Source organism: Carettochelys insculpta, chromosome 1 (assembly GCF_033958435.1).
Source record: "Carettochelys insculpta isolate YL-2023 chromosome 1, ASM3395843v1, whole genome shotgun sequence".
In the NCBI taxonomy this organism is placed as follows: domain Eukaryota; kingdom Metazoa; phylum Chordata; order Testudines; family Carettochelyidae; genus Carettochelys; species Carettochelys insculpta.
In genome coordinates, this window is record NC_134137.1 from 294,532,596 (window position 1) to 294,558,738 (window position 26,143).

Here is a 26,143-nt window from a genome sequence, read left to right on the forward strand (position 1 = left end):
CTTGAGTGAGGTGATTGTGGCATCCTTAAAGTCTTTGGACATGTCTTCTTCTTACCAGATGCTGATCAGGATGTTGTGAAAGGCTTCAAGTGACACTGGTCCTGCCGGTTTGAAAATTTCAGCAGGGATACCATCCATCACAGGGGCTTTGCCAGAGCTGGTCTGGGTGACTGCCTTTTTGACCTCATCCATTGTAGGGGGCAGGTCAAGACTGTCCATTATGGGTTTCTGCGGGATTTGGTCTAGAGCCACAGGGTTGACAATAGAGGGTCTTTTGAGAAGGTTGCTGATGTGCTCTCTCCACCTATTGTTGATGCTGTTCTTCTCCTTCAGAAGGGTCATGCCATCTGCAGACAGCAGAGGTGTGGTACTTGGCTTTGAAGGTCCATATATAGCTTTGATAGCACTGAAGAACATCTTGGAGTTCTTGGTGTCAGTGTAGTGTTGGACTTATCAGCTTTATTCTCCCACCACAGATCTTGCATTTTGCGAAGTGCCATTTGTGCCTAGCTCTGAAGGTGTTTGAAATGATGATGTTTGGAGATTGAGGACTGATCATGTTGCCATAGCAGAAATGTGTTCTGTTTTGACTCTAAGATCTTCATGATGGCTTCATCATTTTCATCAAAGCAGTCTTGGTGAACTCTCTTTTTCAGCCCTAGCTTTGACTTGGTTGACTCCATCACCAGGGTTTTGAACTGGTCCTACTTTTGTGTTGGGTCTCCAGTCAGAGGTCCATGGGACGTCAGCACTTTGTCAAGGCAGGCTGCGAATTTCTCATGATGACCAGTATGTTGCAGCTTCCTGATGTTGAAGGAGGGCCTGACTACCTTGAGCTTCTTGTGGTGCAGTGGTGTGATGTGCAGCATAAGGACTGATCTGACGAGTCTATGATCAGTCCAGCACTCTGCTCCCCACATGGCCCTGGTGATCTTCACATCTCAAATGTCCCGTCTGCGACTGATGACATAGTCAATCAGGTGCCACTGTTTTGATCTCGGGTGCATCCATGTGGTCTTGTATTTATTGGCTTGCCTGAAGAGAGTGTTGGTAATCGTCAGGCATTCATGTTACCAACACCATGATGCCTCAGCACCCTTTTCCACATCCTACAGTCCTTGCCGACCCTGGCGTTAAAGTCATGCAACAGGAGAAGCTTGTCACTAGGAGGAGTTGCTTTCACAAGATGGTCAAGGTCCTCATAGAAACTTTCTTTTGCTTCATCACTGCTAGTCAGTGTGGGGTGTAAGAGCTGATGACTGTAATGTGGCAAGAGGTGTTGAGGGGGAAGTGGAGCTTGATCAGATGCTCACTGATGCAAGTCGGTAGGTCAGGAAGCTGGTGCAGAGTGATGTCTTGATGGAAAGTCCCACTCTGTGGATTCTGTCTTTATTTTCTGGCCTGCCTTTCCAGAAGAAGGTGTAACCTCTGTTTGGTTCGCAGATGGATCCTTCCTCTGCCAGTCTGATCTCGCTCAGGGAGGCTATGTCAATGTTATAACATGCCAGTTCTCTTGCTATGAGGGCTGTTCTTCTCTCAGACCTCATAGCATTCTCCCTGTCCAGTAGGGTTTGAATGTTCCATGCTGCAAATATCCTCTTTCTTTTCACTGTTTTTCAACTGCTGTGAGGGTAAAACTGTGGCATGCTGGCCATTTTGGTTGGGACAAGCAATTTTTGGGACACCTTTTCTAGTCCGCTCCCTCATTTTGAGGTTGAGCAGTGCTGTTCCTGAAAAGGCCTGCTTAGTCACCTGGGATGCTGCCGAACTCCTCTGTTGTCCCAGGGTCATAGTCGAGCGACCAAAGTCCACAGGCCACCTATGCTCAGGTTTGGAGCTACGACTCCCAGTGGTCACGTCCACCTGTCATTTCGCCCCTCTGCCATAGCCGCAGGACTTTGAGGAAGACAGAAGTGATGAGAATGTGCAAAGAACCTGTGTGGGAAAATGTTTAAAGTGGAAAAGCCATTGCACAGTGGCAGTTCCACTCTCTCGACCTCAGAAGCTTGGTTCCAGTAATCTATCTTTGGGAAAAAAACAACAACTTTCCATTTTCAGGTCTGTGTGGAAACCAAACAGACTTTTTGGTTAAATTTGTTTGAGAGGGAAGTCTGTCTGTTTCCTACTACCAGCTCTCATTTTCATTGACATGAAAAAATAGCTGAATTTTTATAAGAGCGGCTCAATCGCTGAAAGAAGGTCTTTTGTCGAACTGTTTGAATCTATGCAAGCAGGTAGAATGTGACTACAATAAATTATCAGATTTTCATTCTGCATTGTGTTGCTCAGTTCATATATTGAACTTCATGCTTGTAATAAACTGTTGGACTGGGTATTATTTTGCTCAGGGAAAGATCAGATAGCTCATTGCAAGAGCACATTTCACATCAGATAAATGCACCCGATATTTGCTTATTGCACAAACCAAACAGAAGGATTTGATTGACCGTTTGTTGTGATTTATGCAAAGGATCAAATAACTACTTTGATCAAGGAACTTTCATCCTTCATCTTTAAAAGCATTAGGACAATGGTTTCCAACCTTTTCACTAGTGTGGATCCTCAATCACCCCCGCAAACCGTTCTCAGACTCCCTATCACTCCCTCAGTCCATTTGTGGAGCCCGTTAAAGCCAATTCTAGCCACCAGGTATGCTTCATTAAATGAGAAAAGAAAGCACAACATGCATTTTCAGACAGCGATTCATAACATTATTGGGAGATATTTAATTTAAAAATAATAATTGACTGTAACTTTTTAATTTATTTAAAACATATTTTCTGTGAATATTATTTATTGATTTATTTATTTATTCACAACCCCCCCTGCAATACCCTTGCAGACCCCCAGGATCTGTGGGCCCCAGCTTGGGAACCACTGCCTGAAGAGGTTCTCCTGGGAGACCCATTCCCAGTGACCGAGGCCTTCATCCCCTGCCCTTGTTTTGACTACTCTGTACTATTTCAGGGACCAGAACCTGCCCTTTAGGGCAAAGTGGGGATTGCCCTGGACATCATGCAGGTGGAAAAGAAACATTTGGGAATCAGATTTACGCTACTCACTTCTCTCTTGTGACTCAGAAGTACGCTGAATGGGATTCTGTGGCACCTGAAAGACTAACAGAAATGTATGATCCAGACTAACATGGCTACCCCTTTGATACTTGAGTGGGATTGTGAGGATGCAGAGGCACACCGAGGGCATGTTGGGAGTGCGTGATACAATGGGTGCAGAATGAATAGCACTCAAGCTGACACTGTGTGTCTGAAGTTGTGGCTATACTTTAACTGAGTAATTTAGTTAGTTTAAAATATTTTGATAATATAAATTAATCTGTACCTGTGCCTGAATTAATTCATAGTTTACTAGTCAATTCTCTGTACTACATACATACTAGTTTGTATAATTAATTAAATCAGGAAGATGAGATTAACATCTCTCTTCTAAATAGTGACAGAGAGGTAGCTGTGTTAGTCTGTATTTTAACAAAACAAGCAAGCAGTCATATAGAACTTTAAAGATTGACAAAATGATTTATAAGATGATGAGCTTTCGTGAGATGGATGCACTTCTTCAGATTATTGCATTTCCAGTACAGACTAACAGTTATATAACACAGAGATTTAAAAAAAAAAATTGCAATTGTAAGAAATGTGCCAGCAGGAGCTCTGTACTGCTGAAGGAATTGGGGAATGTGTCCTGCAGAGGTCATTTGCATGAAAATACAAATATATGGATTACAGAGGGCTATCCCCCCTCCCTCCGCCAAAGCATTGTGTGAGTGAAAGTGGGGAGGCATAGTGGTTGAACCAGCTGGTTGGAAGACTGTTGGCTGTACAGTTGTAAGACTGGTGTGATTAGTTCTCCCCCCACTGTTCACAGGTAAACGTAAAGATGTGTCTATAGTTGTTCTGTGAGACTTCACCTTGGCGGATACTGAGATGCTGTGGCTAGGCCCAGAGCTGAATGCCACTATGAGCTGCAATCACTGAGAGCTGGAATCACAGTGTTTTGCATACAACAAAAACTACAAGACAGCTGTGGATGGACAGACAGAGTTACCAGTGGCCGGCTGGTAGAAGGAACAGCAGCAGATGGACAGACGACACGGCCAGCGGTTGGCCAGTAGGAGGAGCAGTGGGTGGATGGCAGATGTGACTGTCAGACGGCCACTGGGGCAGCTGGCAGGGAGCAAGCGGAATGCTGGACCCATGTAAAGGGGGCATTACCTCAGGTTCAATGAGGGAATGCATCAGGGTGATGTGTCAGGGCCTGCATGGACTGGACCAAGTTGCAAGTGGAGCATTTAAAAAGGGGCATATGAAGAAAGTTTGGGAGTGTGGATTGGCTGGTTACTGTATTGGACTGGTGAGACGGAGTGGTAAGGGACACTGCTCAGTCCATTTGAGCTGGGATGGTTACTTGAGGGTTGGTTATGAACTCTGGGTGTGGTATTTTCCCAAGCTTATGCCATGTGACTTCTCTGCCTCTTTAATTACGAGTTTCTTTTGTACGCTCAGGCTCCGTGCTTGTGAGTGGGGAAACATTGCCTCTCCGGGGTGCCCACGGATGGGGGCTCAAGCTGGTTCTGCATGAGATGGATGAAAAGGAACATGTAGATATTGAACTGGCCCTGGCTGGTGCTGACTCCTTCTGGCAGATGGATTACATTCTTGGGAGCTCGTCCAGGATCCTGTGTCAGTACCCCTTGCAAGCACATATTGAGTGATTTGCTAAGTGGGAAATAATTGTGTTTGTATTTGAGGAAGTTACTGTTTGTATCATGGCTAATCTGTCAGGTTTGTTGGGCGTTGGCTCAGAAGCCTCTAGCTCACAGGTGGCAGCCTCAGCTGATGCCTGGGCAAAAGCCCTGGGGCAGACATTGGAAAAGTGTGTGCTACCCCATGCTATGGCAAGCTTCTATGGTAAGCTAAGATTATTTCCTGGGGAAGAGGAGTTTGAACCCTGGCTAGAACACACCTCTGAAATGCTAGAGCAGCGGGCTGTACCAGACAGAGAGAAGCAAAGATGTTTAATAATGAGTTTCAGAGGCCCAGCGTTAGATGTGATTCACACCTTGAAGCTCAGTAAATCAGTTAAAAGGGGAGAATGAGTAAGCAAATGACCCCCGCCACCTAGTTTCCCTGATCGAGATCGACTGGGGACGGCAGCTCGCGTAGTTGCTGCCGTAGTGGTGTGTAAAGGGTGTCTGGGAGAGGAGGAGCATCAGGAGTTACTGCTGTTTCCTCCTCTCTGGCCTTTCCAAAGGCAGCTAGGAGTTTTAGCTTTTCAGTCGGCAGCCCATGAATTACATCTTTGGGATAGCCTAAGGCCAAGCACTGTTTCCATAGCTTTGTTCGGAGCTCTTTCTCCTCTGGAGTTGTTTCACGTTTGGGCTTGAAGCCCCCCCGTTTCTTGGATTGGGAGCTTTCTTGTCTACCCTTTTGCTCCTCTTTTAACTGTCGCACTTTAGCTTTGTTTAGTGGGGTTTTACTTTCCCCAAACTCTCTGAAATATTGTATTAGGCGACGAAGCAAATCTTGAAAGGTGAGGTCAGTATTACTTTGTACCTCCATTCGGAGGGACAATGCCATTGCCTTATGGGCACTGGCAGCTCCCTTTAACAAAGGTCTCAAATCATTTACTCGGGCCAACTGTTCCCACGGGCTTCTTTCATCCCTATTTTCACTCTGGTGCAGGTGGCTGAGCAAACTAATGGTGGCTATAGTTTGCAGGGCTTCCTTAGCTTCCTCTGCATTAGCCCATGGTATGACTGTGGGTTCATCTCGGTCTGCTGGATGTATTTCCGCAGCCCACCTAGTGACTAGGGTCCATAGTGTTCTGGGGCTTTCCTGTTCAGGGCAGCTGAGGGATATCTCTGCCCCCAAATTAAGCTGGTCACATTCATGGGCGACAAGGCATATATGCCCCGCCCCGGAGTTCCATAGGCATACTAGCCATTCTATTATCCCCTCTCCTGGCTTTTTAGAAAAATCTTGCTGGATTTCTTTTAATTCAGAGGGCTTGTACATTCGGGAGGTGATTTTTCGTGACAGTGGGGTTTTCTTTCTCCCTTTCCCTAATTTCTTGTCCCTTTTCTTGACCGAGGACCTACCATTTACATCGCCTGCATCACTAGATTCTTCTTCCTCCTCCTCTTCTGACTTTTGGTAGGTGATAAGTGGCCGCACCCGGACTGGGGGTACCTCCTCGTCGGAGGAGAGGGAGGACTCATCAGGAGAGGAGTCCCTAATATCCCCGTCCCATTCCTCAGGGTCTAACCACAGAGTGGTCTCTACCTTAGCTCGATTAATGCTCCGTGGCTTGGCTTCTAGCTTCTTCCTTCGCTCCACACCTTCCTTTTCAATCAGGGGCAGCAGCCTTCGTTGAAGGTGCTCTATATCTGTATTTAGTGTGCGCACTCGAGTGTCTAAATTCTGGCATTCTTTGTACAACGTGTCCCTTTCTGCTTGTACTTTAAGGAGCTCAGCTTCTAAGTTCCGGTAGCTCTTACTGGCTGCCTGCCACGTTAGTTAAAAGCCAGATGTAAGCACCTTTGCCTTTCCCTCTTTTCATTTTACAGGCAGTTCTCCATTTACAATAGTGTTGCCAAATGTCCTTCGGGTTTCCCCAATCCTTCTCTATCACATCTTTACTCCACTATGGGTTACCCCATCCTTCCTGAGCTAGATTCTTTTCTATGTCAAGGAAATCTGAGTTGTTTATCATGACTGGTTTCATTTTGTCACTGCAGTACAGCCTGTGTCACAACCCATCTCTGCTGCGCCAATTCTGTTAGCCGGTGGCCGGGTGATGTGCGGTGAGGTACCAACTATGCCCTTGTTATCATCCAAGTTTAAAACCACAAGAGCAGAGAGCTCGGTCGCTGCAAGCAGCCAAGACAGGCTGACGGATTCCCCTGGGTCCTAAGCAACCCAGTTTTTTACTGTTAGAGCAGGGACCTGCTTGCTCTCTCTCACCCACGGCCAGGCTGTAGTAACCAAACGGTTAAAGTTCTTTTGTTGTGCCGGCTGTGTTGCAGTAACAAAAGGGTTAACAAAATAGTTAGGCTTGGATCTTAACTAGTTACAAGTTTATTAAGCTACAGTTATAAGCGTGTGGTTACAAAAGGCTATTGTTTACTTCTTATATGCTAGCAAAGTACAGGTGTTAACAAGTTAAGTTACAATCCAATACAAAGATATCTGTTACCATCTAACACAATGATATCTTGATACTAGTTGCAGAGCTCTAATTCTTTAGCTGTGCACAAAAAAAGTCAGAGACCTAGCATGGGTGTATCTTACCCTCTCTGCGTCTCTCGATACCAGCGTAGCCAAGCCGGATCGGTCACTCAATTCCGCGGAAAGACGAATACGAGGTTGGGCGTCCCCAGCTGTGGACCTCGGGAGGCAATCACCTGACCCGACCAGCAGGTAGTTGGTGGCGATGCACTCAAAGTTAGAGTTCTGCTGGACCCATCTTTTATACCCCCTTTTGGGTTACGTATTCTCTTTCTTATCTATGGTGCCAGATCATACTGGTCTGTCTTTGTGACACCAGTTTGTTACAAGGGCATTTCTACTTAGTTTGCACTTGTAAGACAAGAGATAAACAATTTAGGAGTACAGGACATTCTTTTGTGCGGGCGGGGCACGTCCCCTTCTGGGTGATTGTGTGTGTGCATCATATTGATTAATGCCAGCTGGGGTGATTTCTGAGGGTGCCCCCCCCTTGTTGACAGTCTGGCCTGTTAGCCTTCCATCTGTACTTTCTGCTTCTCAGGGTCACGATAAGCTAGCATATCTGGGCCTCAATGAGGGCATCAAAGACTGTGCTGTCAGCAGCCATTTCCGTGCCCTGTGTGCTCCTCAGTGGGGTGGGGGGCAACCAGCAAGCTGGCTTGTAAGGGGGAGACTTTGTCTGGCTACAAGCTCACTAAGCCTGAGATCAGTGAGAAGGATTGTCTAGAAGCCCTCAGTCATGCCTTTGGGAGTGTAGAGAGCCCTGAAGACAGTTATTGTAACTTCCTTAATGCTAAGCAGCACCAGGGAGAGAAGGTTTCGGCCTACATACGCAGGCTGGAGAGACTGCTACAGAGAGCTGTCATTAGGGGAGTGGTTACTGTGGAGCAGATGGACCAGGCCAAACTGGCTCAAATTGTAAGAGGAACTCAGTATTACAGCCCGATTCTACTTTATCTCTGGTTAAGAGAACGACAAAAACGCCCACCAAGCTACTCCCAGCTGATTAAAGAGGTCAGAGAGGAGGAAGTGAGAGAGGCTGCTAGTGAGTTTTGGGAAGCTCAGGTGCCTGAGCCAGCCAGCACAGCACCCAACAAACAGCCAGTGTACTGATGGTGAACACCAGAGAAGACCTTGCTCAACAAATTCAGCTACTGACAGGACAGATGGCTGAGTTGCAAAGTGTCATTGACCAGGCTAGGATTTACAAGGATGAGGAACCTCAGGCTGTGGTGATAGAGACATCAGCATCTGGAGCCACCATCCCACCCAGGCAGAGGAGGAGAGGACAGTTCTTCTGCTACCGGTGTGGTCAAGATGGGCATAGTGCTGCCGATTGCTGAAACAAGGAAAATCCCAGTTTAGTTTATGGGAAACTGAGGATTAGTTGGGAAAAAGTTGGGAAATGGCCACAGAATTTGGGAAAGGAGCTGCCTAAGCTCTCAGGAACTGAAAGCTCCCCTTGGAGAGCCAGACCCACTGCAATCCCACAAGGACTGATAGGGGCATGAACAGAGGTCACTGGGAAGATAAAAGGAATGGAATGTAGAGCTGTGCTTGATACAGGATCTCAAGTGACTATTATATTCCAGTCATTCTACTAATGAATGCTTGGGCACCTGCCTATTCAACGACTGATGGATCTTGGTCCGTGTGGACTCAGCATGAATGGATATCCCTATGCAGGATATGTCATCGTGCACCTAGAGTTCCCAGAAGTGGTGGGGGTAAGAGAGGAGGTAGACACAGCCGCCTTAATATGCCCTGACCCCAAGGGGATCTCTTGTGTGTCTGTACTAATAGGGACCAACTCCAGTCTCTTCAAAGTACTGGCGGACTACTGTAGACGACAGGCCAGGGACCAATACATGATCACCCTGATGATTCATATGCTTTGTGCTGAAGCCTACAAGAAAATTGAGGATGCTAAACAGGAGTCACCGAAACTGCCAAATGGACGCCCTGCAGTATGTGGACACAACTCCCTTAGTAGTCCTGCAAGGACGGAGTGAGAGGTGCTTGCCAGGAGTACCTGGCTAAAGAGCAGTGGAGGAGCTCTAGAGATGGTAGAGAAGCCAGTTGAAGAAGGACTCCCTGAAGGAATGTTGGTTCCTAGTGGAGTCATAGTCTTACCTCTGAAGCCCGGGAAAAGGTAACTATACTGATTGCTAATGAACGAGTCATGATATTGTGGTGAAGCAAGGGCGAAAGATAGCAGACCTTTTTGATCCCAAATCAGGGGTGAGGCTTCACTGTGGCACTCAGGCCCCAATGATAGATCCAGTGAGATTTGACTTTGGAGATTCACCACTGTCTGAAGAGTGGAAGATGTGGCTAAGGAAGAAGCTTTGCGAGAGATCGGAGGTATTCTCACTGCACGAGTGGGATGTGCAAAAGGGGTCGAGCATAACATCAGACTGCATGATTCTCAACCTTGTTGGGAGAGATCTAGAAAGATCACTCTATCTAAGATGGAAGATGTGCGACGGTATCTTCAAAAGCTGGCTGACAATGGCATTATTACAGAATCCCATATCCTTCACCCGTTGTGGTGGTCTGTAAAAAGAATGAGAAAATTCAGATGTGTATTGATTACCGCACCCTAAACAGCTGTACTGTGGTTGACAAGTACACTAGGCCTTGGATTCAAGATGCCTTAGATTGCCTGCTGGGAAGCCAGTGGTTTTCAGTTTAGACCTTCGAAGTGGATATCATCAGATTCCTCTGGGAGCAGAAGATAAGGAGAAGACAGCCTTCATCTTCCCATTAGGGTTCTACCAGTCTGAATGCAGGGTTCAAGGGATTTCTGGGTCACCTGCCACATTCCAGTGTCTTATGCAGAAAGTTGTGGCAGACAGGAACTTACTGCAAGTCTTTATTTATTGGGATGACCTAATCATATTTGGAAGAACATTGGAGGAGCATGAAGAAAGACTTCTTAAGGTCCTCAGCTGGTTGGAGGCCTATGTGTTGAAGTTTTCTGTGGACAAGCGCCAGTTCTGTAGAACATCGGTGAAGCATGGGGGTCACATTGTGTCCCAGGAAGGTGTGAGTACTGAACCAGTTAAAATAGAGGCACTTGTCACATGGCCACATCCGAACAATTAAAGGGAGCTTAAAACCTTTCTAGGATTTAGTTGATACTACCATAGATTTGTGAAGAATTATGCTACCGTTGTCAAGCCTTTGAATGATCTCACCCGCAGATACATGCTCAGCAAGAGCAAGACTAAGACCAGGGGTAAGTGGAGGCCCTCAAGGCTTCCAGAGCAGAAGTGCCGTGGTCCTCTAGAGCCTTTTGGATCACAATGGGATGAGAGGTGTGAGAGAGCTTTCTGAGAGATTATTAACTGCCTAACTCATGCTGCAGTACTACTGTTTGCTGACCCACACAAACTCTTTATTTTACATATTGATGCCAGTCTGGAAGGTTTAGGAGTGGTTTTAATACCAAGAAGTGGCTGGCAAACATAGACCTGTGGCCCTTGCCAGGAGACCCCATCCACAAGCTGGAGTTCTTGGCCTTGAAGTGGGCCATCACTGAGAAGTTTGGTGACTACCTGTATGACGCTAAGTTCAAAGTATGGACAGACAACAATCCATTGACATATGTATTGACAAGTGCTAAGCTGGAAACTACTGGGCAGAGATGGGTAGCTGTCTTGACCAGTTAGGAGTTCAGCATACAGTAGCAATCTGGGAGAAGCAATGTCGATGCAGATGCATTGTCATGGTGCCCACAGCCATCAGAAATTGCTGAGATTCTTTTAGATGGAGTAAGAGCCACTTGCAATGGAAGTTGTCACAAGTCTGAGGCCCCCTAAGAGTCGTATTGCTGAAACTTTGGGTTTACCACCCAAGAGCATGCCATCAGCCTCTGTGAACTATATTGTGTTGGACCAGTCTCCACTGCCCAGGCTCAATGCTGTGGATGGGCAAAAAACCCAACTGCAAGATGCTGACATCTGTGACACCCTACTTGCAAAAACAGAGGGCAAAACCCTATGAGCATTGTTCCCTCCACTCTTGGAAGTAAACAACTATTGAGGGAATGGAACAAACTGAGATTGGTACAAGGCGTGTTGCACCAGGTCACAGTAGATCCATTGCAAAATTGACGAACACAACTGGTACTGCCAACAGAGTACAGAGCCCTGGCCATGAGGGCTCTGCACAATGATTGTGGGTATTTGGGTATGGAAAGAACCCTTGAGTTCATCTGCAATAGGTTCTATTGGCCCCAGATGGCCAAGGATGTACGCAGGAAAAGTGAGATGTGTGCTCAATGTGTGCAATGGAAAACTCTGCCCATTGCAGAACATTATGATCAGAAAACCCTTGGAGTTGGTATTCATTGATTTCTTGTCTCTAGAACTGGATAGGAAGAATATTGGAAACATCTTAGTGGTGACTGACCACTATACCCGGTACACTCAGGCCTACCCCATGCATGACCAGAAACCCCCCACTGTAGCACAAGTATTCTGAGAAGAGTACTTTTGAGTGTTCATACTCCAAACTCGGATACACTCTGACCGGGGCGAGACTTTGAGAGTCACCTACAAGAGGAGGTGCTGAAGGTGGCAGGAATAAAAAAATCCAGGACAATCCCTTACCACCCTCAAGGTGATCCTCAGCCAGAATGATTTAACTGAACTCTATTGGATATACTGGGGACATTGCGCCCTGAGCAGAAGGCATCCTGGAGTCAACATGCCGCATTTTTGATGCATGCCTACAAAGCCACCAAGAACAACTCTACCAGAGCCACCCCGTACTTGCTGATGTTTGGATGAGAGCCCAGACTACCCATAGACCTATGCTTTGGGGTGTCAGAGGATGGGGAAAGCTAAAAACTGCAGGATGCCTACCATTTGGCTATGGCAGCTGCCCGCAAGAACACAGATCATAACAAATACTGGTATGATGCAAGAGTGCACCTGCCGGAGCTCCAGCCTGGTGATAGATTTCTGCTGCAAAATCTAGGTGTTGCTGACAAACACAAGATTGCTGATAGATGGAAGGCAACCCTCTACCTGGTGGTGGAAAGACTTAGGGACCTGCCAGTCTACAGGATTAAACCCAAGAGTGGATCAGTGCCAATGAAGACAGTACATAGAAATATCCTATTGCCCGTGGGAGAATTGGTTAGTGCCCCTTCTGAGGTGGACTATGACATGGGACTGGGACGAGAAGAAAGTGCAAGGCCACATCCACTACTTAACACAGGCAACGGGCAATGCAGGACTAATCTATCCTTACCCAGCACCTTCGAGAGTGAATCTGAAGAGGATGAGGCTCCCATGGAGCATCTTAGAATGGGAACCAGATCCCGCTGGATCCTATCAAGTGAGCATGGGGAAAGTTCAACATCTTCAGTGCTAAATCCCAGGGCAGAAGTGTTTAGGGCTGTGGCTGGAAACCCTCCTCCCACAACAAGACTAGACTCGGGTGAAGAATTTGTCCCATTTACAGACAGTCTGGAGGAGAACCAAGCATGTATAGATACGTCTCAATTAGAGGATGGAGATGATATGCAAGTCGAAGGTGTCACTGATGGCCAGGACAACCCTGTGTATGAGCAAGAGATACAAGGTTATGCCAGTACAAAGGGAATCCTTGGGAGGGTCCCCACTTGATCCTTTCCTCAGAAGAAGCTCCCACAGCCTCTGTTATGCCCACGCTCAATAGGAGAGATAGAGTTATAAAGCCCGTATAAATAGACTAACTTACAAGGCACCTGGTGTGGTTGGGGATGATGTAATACACCTGGCGCACAGGCTCGTGGAAGCCATAGTGGGTCTTCTCAGACACTTAGAAGGAAATTCACATGGATGGTGTAATCAGAAGTCTGATTTGCTGGGACGACAAATTCTCAGCGGGGGGAAGATGTAAGGAATGTACCAGCAGGAGCTCAATACTGCTGAAGGAGTTGGGAAATGTGTTCTGCAGAGATAATTTGCATGAAAATGCAAATATATGGATTAGAGAGGGCTCCTCCTCTCAAAGCATTGTGTGAGTGAAGGGGGGCGGGAGATGCATAGTGGTTGAACCAGCTGGCTGGAAGCCTTTTGGCTGTACAGCTGTAAGACTGCTTTGACTAGATCTCCCAACACAGTTCAAAGGTATACCTAAAGACAGGTCTATAGTTTTTCTATAGGCTCACAGCTGAATGCCACTTTGAGCTGAAATCACTGAGAGCTGAAATAACAGTGTTTTGCCTACAGCAAAACCCACAAGACAGCAGTGGATGGACGGACGGCATGACTTGCGGCTGGCTGGTAGGAGGAGCAGCGGACAAACAGCACAACTGGCAGCCAGCTGGTAGAAGGAGCAGCAGCGGATGGACAAACGGCACGACCCGTGGCCGGCCGGTAGGAGGAGCAGCAGGCAGACGGCAGGCCTGACTGGTTGACAGCCAGTGGGGCAGCTGGCAGGGAGCAAGTGGAGCACCGAACCAGCGTAAAGGTGGCATTGCCTCAGATTCAGTGCGGGAATGCATCAGGGTGGTGTGTCAGGGCCTGCACGGACTGCAATGAGTTGTAAGTGGAGCATTTGAAAAGGTGGGTAGAAAGAAAGTTTGGGTGTGTGGATTCACTGGTTACAGTATTGGACTGGTGAGCCTGAGAAACAAGGGAAACTGCTCAATCCATTTGAGCTGGGACAGTTACTTGAGGGTTGACTATGAACCCTGGGGCTACGTCTACACGTGAAGCCTACATCAAAGTAGCCTATTTTGATGTGGCGACATCGAAATAGGCTATTTCGATGAATAACATCTACACGTCCTCCAGGGCTGGCAACGTCGATGTTCAACATCGACGTTGCACAGCACCACATCGAAATAGGCGCTGCGAGGGAACGTCTACACGCCAAAGTAGCACACATCGAAATAAGGGTGCCAGGCACAGCTGCAGACAGGGTCACAGGGTGGACTCAACAGCAAGCCACTCCCTTAAAGGGCCCCTCCCAGACACAGTTGCACTAAACAACACAATATCCACAGAGCCAACAACTGGTTGCAGACCCTGTGCATGCAGCACGGATCCCCAGCTGCCGCAGCAGCAGCCTGAAGCCCTGGGCTAAGGGCTGCTGCACACGGTGACCATAGAGCCCCGCAGAGGCTGGAGAGAGAGCGTCTCTCAACCCCTCAGCTGATGGCCACCATGGCGGACCCCGCTATTTCGAAGTTGCGGGACGCGCAACGACTACACGGTCCCTACTTCGACGTTCAACGTCGAAGTAGGGCGCTATTCCCATCCCCTCATGGGGTTAGCGGCTTCGACGTCTCGCCGCCTAACGTTGATGTTAACATCGAAATAGCGCCCAACACGTGTAGCCGTGACGGGCGCTATTTCGAAGTTAGTGCCGCTACTTCGAAGTAGCGTGCACGTGTAGACACGGCTTGGGTGTGGTATTTTCCCAAGCATATGCCATGTGACTTTTCTGCCTCTTTCTTTAGAAGTTTCTTTTCTACACTCAGCCTCTGTGCTTGCAAGTGGGGAAGCATTGCGTCTCTGAGGCTCCCAGGGGTGTGTGAATTTCCCAGGCTACTGGGTGGAAGCTTGAGCCCGTTCTCTGTGAGATGGATGAAAAGGAACCCCTAGATATTGAACCCGACCCTGGTTGCTGCCAACTCTTTCTGGCAGAAGGATTACACAATAAAGACTGACAAATCAAAAATACATCTTTTTTGAGAAATGAGGCCAGAGTGACAGTTTTTGCTGAGTAGATTATGGGGTATATGGATTAGCAAACTCTGAATTCCAGGTTTCCAGAGGCATGTTGCTGAGTTTGTAGGTGGAAACCTGGAAAGTATTACAAACAATTCCATATATGTTTAGGTTTCAGTGCATCTTTGTGCTTCAGATATGAGATCAAATTCTGCTACCACCCATTATAGTGCTCTAATTTCAAGAGTAGTACTGCATGCTTAAGACAGTAATTCAACTGAGCTACTGCCTGTGTTCTTGCAAATCTTGTAAGGAGCTGGTTGAGGAATAAGGCAGGGGCTGAATTTCCTTTAAATTTAATTTTAACTGTAAATTTCTGACCTTTCTACAAATAGTTATGGAATCCCTAGCTCACTTTGATTTAGGAATTTAACCCTTAAATTACTCATGCACATAGACACATTTAACTGCAGTTCAGTGAAATTCTTTGCCTGTAGTACTAACGATAGTTCTACCAAACTAGAGAATATAAAGAACTGTGTAGCTCTGAAGGTACGTGGTTAAAAATTAAACGTACCGTTGGCTGAAAACTGGAGTTTTTTTCTGTACAAGAATTTGCGCAGAATATTTTATTGCCTTTATTCTCTCAACAGGAAAACTAAAAGAGTAGCACTGAACTTTTTACTCCTGAGAATAACGTCTTGCCTCTTGAAAAAGTTACGTATGATGTGATCATGAAAGTGATCCCTCTCCTGACATCCATTTCCACCCTCTGACAAACTGAGTGAAAATGAGACAGACTGCAATTTTGCTTCAGGTTAGCTACTCCCACCCTTGTCTCTTCAAACACACTTTCTCTGAGAGGCTGAGCTGGAAATTGAGGCATAAATGACTCAGGATTCTCAGAATTCATGGGAGTAGCAACAGCAGGAAGTTTGTGCTATGTGTAGAGGTTGTTTAGCCATTAAAAGAAAGCTTGTAATTTTAGGTAACAGCTGACACCACACTTAGCTACAAAAACACATTCTTTGTTGTGTCATTTCTCTGGCCTTGGCATGGGAAGTGAGTTTACAAAGAAGTCACTTGTAGACCCTTGTTCTTTTTACTTGTCTAGGCTTCCCCTGTCTCTGAAGTTTTGAATAGACCAGAGGCTGCTCTAACTTGTACAGCTGGCAAAGGCCACCTAAAGACTATCTGCTTAGAATAGCTAGAACACAACAGCTTTTTGCCTGCGTCAGGAGCTGCCTATGCTACTGGATGATTTCTTATCCTGGGAGACATCTCATCTTGAAGAAATGTAGGCAGTTTTGGCTGCTTTGTGTTGCCAGAGTGGCACAAAGGACTCAGAGAAAGCCAGAGAATCTGCTCTACTAAATCTGATTCCAATCTCATTTACACCACTGTTAGTCCATTGGCTTCACAGGAGTGAAAAAATGTAAGTTAGATAGTTCAGTTTAGAAGGTAATCAGAGATACGCATTTTCTGTGCATTGCTGTCTCTGAGTCTCTGAGATAAGTTCAGGGTAGAAGCTTTGCTTGAAATTATTGTAAAGAAAGCAAATAGTGGCTTAATTCAAGTTAGTAAATACAGTTCGCCTGAGACAGATTGAAATTAATATTACTTCTTTCACTTCACAGAAGATGGGCTTGTTTTGCTTGTTCTACCTCTGCATCTTCATCTATCTATGGTTATAATTTTTGATTAAACACTTAAGCAGGACAAGGTACAAACATAATAGGTTTATTTGAAACAAGATATAAATAGCAAGAACCTCAGTTACAGACAAGTAATAATGGCTCAGATGTTAACAATGATGATGTGGATGTGAAGTCCACATCCACCAAACTCTTACACAATAGGGGAAACTGAAAGACCATAAAAAGGTAACCACAATACCATCTCTCTCTCACCAGCCCAGGGGATAAAGCGGTTAATGATGAGACCCCTGGACTGGAACTGGAAACGGGGCACGTAGGAAGACAAAGTGGAACACAGGAACACTCCAACCAGTGATCACTCAGGTACATGGCCAATGTTGTCTTCTGTCTTCTGTTCTTGAAGGCATCATCCTGCGTTTGGCGTGCAGACACTTCTTTCTTAGAGGTGTGACAGGTGCATGCAGGTAATGCTGGAAGCTGGAAGCTAGATGAAATCTGACATCACAAGGCTACATCTACACTACCCCAGAAGACTGACCTGCTCAGGTTGATCTGCTCAGGTCAATCTTCCAGGGTTCAATTTCGCACATCTAGTATGAACAAACAAAATCGACCTCTCAGGGATTGCAGTCAACCTCTGTAATTCTCATGAGGCATGAAAAGTAAGTGAGGTCAACAGGAGAAACACTTTTGTCATCCTTTCCCATTATGCACAGCCAAATTAGCTGAGCACAGATACGTCAATTTTAGCTAAGCAATTGCCATAGCTAGAATTGCATTATCTGTGGTCGACTTACTTTGCCTAATGTAGACATAGCCTAAGAAGTCCTGGTTTGGCTGGGCTCTAGTTCTTGGTTGCTCATGAATGCCATTCTATGGACAGCCCAGAATAACTGTTACCGTGCCCTGGAAACCTCTGCAGTTGCTGGGCAGGTTGGGCTGTCACACAAATTTCCCTTTCCTTTTCCTGCTCTAATCTGAAAGAGGCCAAAAGAGCACCAAACTTTCCATGAAGGAGGATGTCCAAGATGGAGACCTAGTTGTTCAAATGCAGCATGATGAATGGGGAAATGCTAACAAAACAAGTATTTCCCTAACAATACCAGCATCCATTACATCTCTTTCCATTGCCATAATGCAAGCAATGTAGTACAAGAGTATGTACAGTGTCTCCTGTAGTCTGTGTGTGTGTAGCTTGGCTTGTCATTTCTGAGCTAGCAGAATAGAGGAATTAGCAACTTCAAATGCAAGTTTTTTCAATGATCAGTCTCATCCTCCTGCTTGTTAATTTTGCTAATGTCCATCCAATGACAATGAGAGAGAGAAGAAGATTGACAGAACAAACAAAATACTTGCTGTCATACTCCCTGGGCCAGATCCTTAGTTACTGTAAACTGGTGTGTGCTGAGGATCTGATCTGATATCATACCTGGCAGGCAGAATTTGGATGGTAAATCATTTCAACATTATAGGAGGTTATGAGGTATGTGACATTGTCCTATATAATTAAAATGTACTTGCAGCATCCTTTTACTTTTATTTTCTGTATCATTATAAGGACTCTTTTACATACTTTGCTTTATCTAATTCTTGGCTTCCCCCTTCCTTCTGCCCCTCTGCTCTCTGATTTGCTCACCTTGATAATAGTTTTTCTGATTTGTCAACCTTGATTACTATTTTTGGTTCTCTGTCCCTAAAATATTGAGTCTGTTCTGGTATAGCTATGATCTGAAGACGTGGGTCTCTCCCACAAAAGCTCACCACCTAATACATTATTTTGTTAGTCTTTAAAGTGCTACTGGGTTGCTTTTTTGTTTTGATAATGTATAGACTAGCACAGCTATCTCTCTGTTACCATCCATTTACTTGTTGGGGAAACTGCCACAAAGAAGTGGGAGCCCCTTAAAGTCTGAGAAGAAGTGTCTAAAACAGAATGTTACTGAATATCATCTGCAAATACTCAGGACATGTTTAAGTATGGTGGCTGATATTTCTCACAGAAGCTGCATTAGGTATGCAATGAATTTTGCAGGTAATTTCACTTCAGTGGGTCTGTCCCTTGAAAGCTCATTACCTAATAAATAATATTGTTAGTCTTTAAGGTGCTACAGGACTGCTTGCTTTGTTTTGCAAAGATACAGACAAACACAGCTACCTCCCTGAGACTGTTCATTTCAGGTATTTAAGTAGTTTTTGCAGAACAATGAACCAGTATTTCTTCCTAGGGATCTAGAAGAATAACAACTCTGACACAACCCCATTTATTTTTAAGTTATCTGACTGGCCTTTTTATCTTTATTTTTTCTATTTTAAGACTGCTTCCAAACAGTAACTCATGCCAGAAAAAACAAAGACACTTTCTGAGTGACAACAATGCCCATTGTGCTTTGAGTAACAGCTGCCAGAATTTTATCTGCAGGCCAGACATTAACCCTGTTGGCCACAGTCTGAAAGGAACCATTGGTGCCCAGTGATGTTTTCTGTTCCCTATAGTGCTTCATTATGTCTCCCACCTTTTGTAGCACCATATACATTTCCTTGCCCTGTATATCATGAAGACATAAAAAGTTAACTGTCTATTTTTAAAAAAGTAGAACTTATTTTTCTTTTTGTTTTTCAAGTTGGAGAAGATAAGAAATAATTGTTATTTTTTTTTCTGCTAGAGCAAAGAAAATAATTTGGTGAGCACACTAGTGTGTAGCAAGTTTTCAAGCTGCTGGGCAAGAACACTAGAGCTGATCAGAAACATTTGGTGATTCTGTGCACAATGGGTTATATTTTAATGCTACCAAACAGGAGAGTGCGCTTCTGCATTTTCACTGCTGATAGCACAAGTAATCCTGTTCTCTGGAAGGGGATTGCTCAGTATGAATGTGTGCTATTCAACATGCTACAAATTGCAGTGTCTGGTCCTAAAATGTACTTAATACAAAATTCACCTCTCATGCTTTGCTCAGGCTTAGCCATGAAGAACAATGAGCTCTGTGAGACATACATGGTCTCTGTGTGTGTGCATTTGTGTATAGAAAGAGGGAGGAACAGGGAGTGACTTCCACAAGGGGAGAGTTTTTTTGATTTTATTTTTGTTTTTTTTCAAAACAAGGGTAATTTTTCTTTTGGAAAGGAGAGGAGCTAGATGAGGTATAATACAACCGTATCAAATACAGTTGAAAGAAAATCAGTAGGAAGATTTTTTGAATCCCATTCTATAAAAAAATTCAATGAATCACATATGTAGTCCAGATAACGTAAAAGAAGGTGCCAAGTAGAATTAGTTTGTGGAACTCATTGCCACTTGATCTCATGAAGGGAAATAGATTAGTAAGACCTGAAAAGAAGCACTCATGAATAAGCATATAATTTGCAGTTATACTAGATAGGATAACAATGACCTCTTCTCAGACTTCAGGGTATCGGCTGATAGCCAGCTGGGGAAAGGATTATATTTTCCCCCAGGGGATAGTATTATACAATAGCCAGGTTCATCATGGAAATATTATTCTTTTCTCTGAAACATCTGCTATAAAACACTCTATGAGAGAGGATACTGGACTAGACAGACCATCAATCTATTTCAGTACAGCAATTACTATGTGATAAGTCTGAAAATAATTTTAACAGAATTATGTATAATATTCCTTTGCAAATATTTTGACCCAGAAGGACAAGAGATGGCTGTGAAAGAGTTTTTAGGGCACATGATGTTTTCAAAGAACATATTTGTTTTTTGTTTTAGTTTCTAAACCAAGCAGAAGAAATTTGGGCTTGCTTAAGGCATATGTAAGGGCAACTGTGTATTACTTTAATATTAAACATGAGATCCACTCTGTGAGCTATCACAGCTCAGAATGGTAAAATGGGGAAAAATTATTCTGTGATTTTTATTATATTAAAAAGCTGCTTTTCCATAAATATATGGTGATGATAACATAATAATAAACTGCCTAGCCAGTTTGTTGCAGCAATTATCTCCCTTCTGTCTTACCCATTTCTGATGTCTGAGGCAGAGCTGATAAGAAATGCCACCTTTGGGATCCCCAGGGATTATTTTTATCCACTGCACAGTGACAGCCAGTCCTTGAGAACTGGAAAGCAGTTCTGTTGTCCATGCTGGGTAGTTGCTCTTCTTCCTCCAGCAGGAGAACAGAAATGGATGCATCTGCCATTGCATGAAAGATGGAAATTTCATTATTCACAAAGTTCAAGCAGCACTGGTTTCCTAGGTCAGGGGAGGGCATCTTCCTGGGATCTCTTTGAAGAGACAAAGGAAAGAGTGAAAGGGGAGGGAGTCAATGGATTAAATGAACTCTGAGCTCCCAAGGTGGCTGTTGAGGAAAGCAGAAGGAGCTGGTGAGAGAGAAACACAAAAATTGAATGTATTAATGGTTACTATCTGTTTAATCCTCTCCTGCTTTTCACCAAAACCACCAGGATCCTGCCCAGGGCTGCCTGCACCATTCCCTGAAACCTTGGAAGCACCCAGATGTGATGGTCTAGAACAACCACACTAAAGACAAAGAGAGATGCTGCTGTGTAGAGTGCAAGGCCTGTTGAGGGAAGCCAGCTGAGAGCTATACCATAACTTGTGCTCATGCCCAATGTGCTGGGGCTGTGAAGACTATTGTGACGTGGAGTTTGGGTGTGCAGACATAAGTGACTGCTGAGCACTCACTTATTCATCCTTCCAATGGGCCAACTACAGTAGGGGTGGCAAATGGGAGAATGTCATCCCATTTCCACTCTTCCTGTGGATTAGCCAGTACAGCCATCATTGCATGGGGTGTGTTGTGATTTGCTGTTATTATAAACACCCACCAGCCAAGTACTACCCTTGTGTCATCCTACCAAAGAGCAATGGGGAAGCAGGGGTGAAATTGCATCTGTTATGCCTGGAGCTACTCAAGGGGCAGGGGGTGATACAGTTTGTGCAACACTCCTTGCTCAAGGATCTGACTTATTCTGGGTCAAATACCTTAGATCATTACCCAGGGTCAATTTCTGCCACCCTTACTCACAGTGGCTATGTCTACACTTGCCCCTTTCTTTGAAGGGGACATGGTAATCAGCCTGATTGGAGAATACTAATGAAGTGCTGCAGTGCATATACAGCACTTCATTAGGCTAATTTCTCCCCGTGGCAACTTTGAAGCGTCAAACTTCAAAGTGCTGGCTTGCGTGTAGCCCCAGGCACTTCGAAGTACTCACGTGCCTTCACTCACCAAAATTTTGAGGAGCTGTCCTATGAATCTGGGTCGTCAGTTTTCATTTCATTTTTTGTTTGTTTGTATCCCTCTGTTATACATTTGTCATGCCAATTCACTTTCAGCACTATTTCCAGTATGGCGCTGTGTCCAGATCTGAAGAAGTGGAAAGCTCATCACTTAATACATTATTTTGTTAGTCTTTATAGTGCTACAGGACTGCTGGTTTGTTTTGTTAAGCAAGGTAAGACAAAGTTAAGGGATGTCTCTGCCTGCCTAAGATTAAATTAGAACACACTCTTGCAGAATAGCTTGGGATCTCCGGGGTGTGATGACTTAGTTTGGCCTTGAGTTTAGCCTGGGTTAGTGCTTGAGAACACGTAAACAGCTAAAGTCTTCATTTTATCCTGCCCAAAAGGACCACCTTGTTCTGCCTTCCTGTATTTGGATCATTTATCAGTAATCCTGGATTTTCACAATCATAACTGAGGAACTATCAATGACAAATCAGTTGGGATACACCAGATAAATGAGACAGCTTTGTGGCTGGGCAAAGTAAGGTGCATTAGTTGCAGTGCTTCCAGAGGCATCCCTAGAGGCTCTGTGCCTTGGATATGCCCCTGTGAACTACATTCCTCTTTTTCTTCCTCCTAGCTCCCAGTGCAGTGGAGTGGAGTGGTTTTTAAAATAGCACCCTTCTGGCCAACACCAGCAACATGTTTTGATTCAGAGCACACTGGCTCTGCAGCCTAGACAGAAGAAGAGAGGACATAGGACCATGCTCAGCCAATTTTCCTCCCCCACCCTCCTGCTCAACAACAGGTTTTTTTCTTCACTTGTGCATAGGACTTAACCTAAGAGGGCATCACTCGTTCAGCATGTGTGGATGGAAGGTGCCTGCTGCATGCACATTTTCTCCCTCTCACTTCAATGTTACCATCTCCCCTTACCCCATATCCCCAGGAGGAATGCCCAAAGGTTCATGTATCTTTGTACAGCAGAGGGCAGAAGAGGGAAGCCAAGTGTGAGCTGGGGTCAGCACCAGTGGGGAGTAGCTCTGGCAACCAGCATTAGTCCCCCCTAAAACATTCCATGACTCCACTATTCTGTGCTGCAGGATTGGGGTTTGGGGCAGTCAAGGAAAGCCTGGCCAGCAGTATTGACAACTAAGAAAGGGCTGAAAGTTCTCCCAAGTGTGGTAGAACATTAACTCAAAATTAAGTTCAAACTTTTAAATGTCTCATTTGCTTCCATGAAGCCCCGGTGGCAATTGCTGATTTGCTAACCAGGTCACAGAGTACATCACGTGGTACAGTCATATAGCAGTAAAAAGAGAAGTGGATAAATGATCCTCAGCTAAACTTCATATTCCCCAAATGAAAAGTGGGTAAACTCACTTTATCTGTCTTGATCTTGACCTACAGCACTACTTTTGTGCTGTTGTGTATAGCAAGAGCCACGTGGTAACCCTTGCTGTCACAGACTGTCCCGGGATAATGATATCACAGAGTGTTGTGAACTGGGATGTCTTTAGAGGATGTGAGATCACTAGAAGATTTCATCCTGGGATTTTTCTTTTTTACAAATCTATTGCAAACATGTTCCTTTGCTGCATGTTCCCCCACTTCTCTTAGGGGCAATCAACAAATATTTCTGGCCTTAACCTCATTTGAGCTCTGCAATTCATCTTTGATATTTATTCCTTATGCTTTTTATGTAAGCATCATTTGACTTTGGATAAAGTTCTTTTGCCACTCTGTAAATACAGTATGTGTGAGCTAAAGCAGGCGTGTGCAAAGTGGGAGGCATGACATTTTGTGGGGGGGGGATACAGTGTGACTGGCTCTCCCCACTCCCCCCTACAGCTTCCACTACTTCCTCAGCCTTCTGCTTTCTCCCATGCTGCTGTCTCCAAGAGAATTCCTCCCCCCGCACCCGCCGCTGCTGGGCGAATCAGAATGCACAGATGCCCCGGGTCAAGTGGCAGGGGCACCTGGTGAGTTCCCAGCTTGATAAGGTACCCACCTGAGGTCCCTCCTTGGTACCCTTCCAGTGGACTGGAGGGGTTTTTAAAATAATATCCTTCTGGCCTAGACCAGCACCACATTTGGATTCAGAGCACACCGGCTCTGCAGCCTAGACAGAAGAAGAAAGGACACAGGGCTGTGGAAAAACCCTTCTGGGGTCCTCCCCCTGAGCACATCTCCAGGACACCCTCTGGAGCATTCTGAGCATCTCACGCCTTCCCTGAGCACCCCACCGGGTTCCTTCCTGTGGTCCTTCCACAAGTTAGGGGTCCTGGGTAATTGCAGAGCTAACAAGTGGGGCCCATTGTAAAAAGTTTGCTCACCTCTGCTCTAAAGCTTTCTGTCATGAATCATGATAAGATTCCGGAAGGAAGCTGCTGTCTTTTTTCTATACTACTTGGCATCCATATACACTGGTGTTTCTCATTTGGCTCACATTAGCTAATGCCAGTCATGTAGCAGCTTTTTGAAAGGAAGTTCATATAAGAAATCCTAGATGCATAAACACATCCATTTTTGCTTTTGTGTTTATCAGCCTGCTCAGTTTTAACATTAGCTACGAAAAAGGATGAAGAGGAAAATAACTGAGCCAGATAAAATATCCTATTTGTACACTGTTACAGATTCAATATTACAAGAAACAAAAGGTGGGAGGAGGAAGGAAAGAACAGGAAAATGACACATTGATAGTTTTGTTGGATTTGGACAGAATGGTTAAACCACACCTTGAAAGCAAACTAAGTTTTGCTTGTGGGCAGCTATGTCTGGAAAGGCTTTTTCCTCAAAATGATAAAGAATAGATGTTTTGAAAAAACAAAATCTTTTTCAAATATTTATTGAAATCGTTCCAAATTTTCCTGAACAATAGCTGGTTGTTGCAAGGGAGTGTGCTAATCTCAGGGGAGATATAGGGCCAGAACGGCTACTGTAATTGATTTGAACATCTGTTTCCAGACTGTACACAGAGGTCATCTTTTGAAAGGGTTACTCATTCTTCCTCTTTGTAAGCAGACTTTCTTGTTTCCCTACATTTTCAGCGTATGCAAATGAATTTAGGGTAAAAGGACAGAGGAGAAGATGAAGAGAGATGGGGAACAACTATGACTCAATTTGAAAAATATCTAGTGGGTAAAAGGTGACTTTTTATTTCTCTGTGGTTCAGTTTCAAGTAGGTTTAAAGCTGCTCTACACTGTGTTGACTGATAATGTTTGCCAAAGGGCTATTCTGCCCAGCAGGTGTCCACAGAGTGCAGTGTCCACCTTTCCCCATTTAGTCCCTGATGACTCCTACAGCAGGGTGAGTGGCATGGAACCAACAAATCTGGCCTCACGCCACTTGCTCTCAGGGACTTCACAAACAGGCTTTTCAGATACTTTGCACTGTCACGAGTGCAACAGGAGATGGAACAGGGGTGGGGAATTGCATATGACTCATGTGATCTGCCATTGAGTCAAAAACATTTCCATCGCAATATTTTGAGAGAAAATGATCTTTTTTATTGAGAAGCGAAACAGGTCAATTTGTATTCAAAATTTTCATTTTTCATTTATTTTGGCCAACCAAAACGTTTTACCAAAATCCAAAAACACAACCAAAACCAAAAACACAACAAAAAACAAAAAAATTGACAAAACTGAGACCAAATTTTTTGTCAGGTTTTGTGATGCAAAACCATAATTTCCCAGCCAGCTGTAGATCTACTGTATAGCATAGCATTGTTGGTGTGCATTTAGTACACTGACACAACTTATTCAGATCATAGGCATATTCCCTTTTCAAAAGATAAATTCTAAATAAGATGTTTGGCCCATCTGTTGTTTGTATTGTGAGACCAAATGCTCACTACAAGATTCAGTAAGTAGAAATCAGAGCAGATTTTAGTAGCTAATAGAATCATAGACTACTAAACTGGAAGGGGTCTTGAGAGGTCATCAAGTGGTGCGGGGGTGGGATGGGAGGATGGGGGCTAGCCTACCAGCTGCATGGCTGTTCGGGCGGGACAGCGCCATAAAATATACATTGTTAAATGCTGTAGGGAACATCCTCTTTTCGGCTTAGCATGGTAACTGTAGTATTTCTTGTTAGCCCTTGGAGGGAACCACAAGGGTAAGCCCTCTCAAGCACTGAAGCCCCATGCAGGACAGGGCAAGGCACTGTCTGCAAGCATGGTCTACACTGCCCGGCAGCCACATGGTGCACGCGTGGGGGTAGGGACTAGCCATGTAGTGGGGGGAAGGGGTCTAGCTCGCCAGCCACATGGCATCTTGGGATGGACAGCCCCTTAAAATGTGAAATTCAGAAAAAAGGTTTCTCAGCCTCTCCTGCTAAATCCTGTGCAG

The 26,143-nt window shown here is 45.0% G+C and overlaps 1 long non-coding RNA gene across 1 annotated transcript in view; it reads left to right on the forward strand.

The window, feature by feature from the left end:
• Positions 1-26,143, forward strand: part of LOC142007372 (uncharacterized) — a 109,705-nt gene that overhangs the window by 57,441 nt on the left and 26,121 nt on the right. The window lies entirely within an intron of this gene.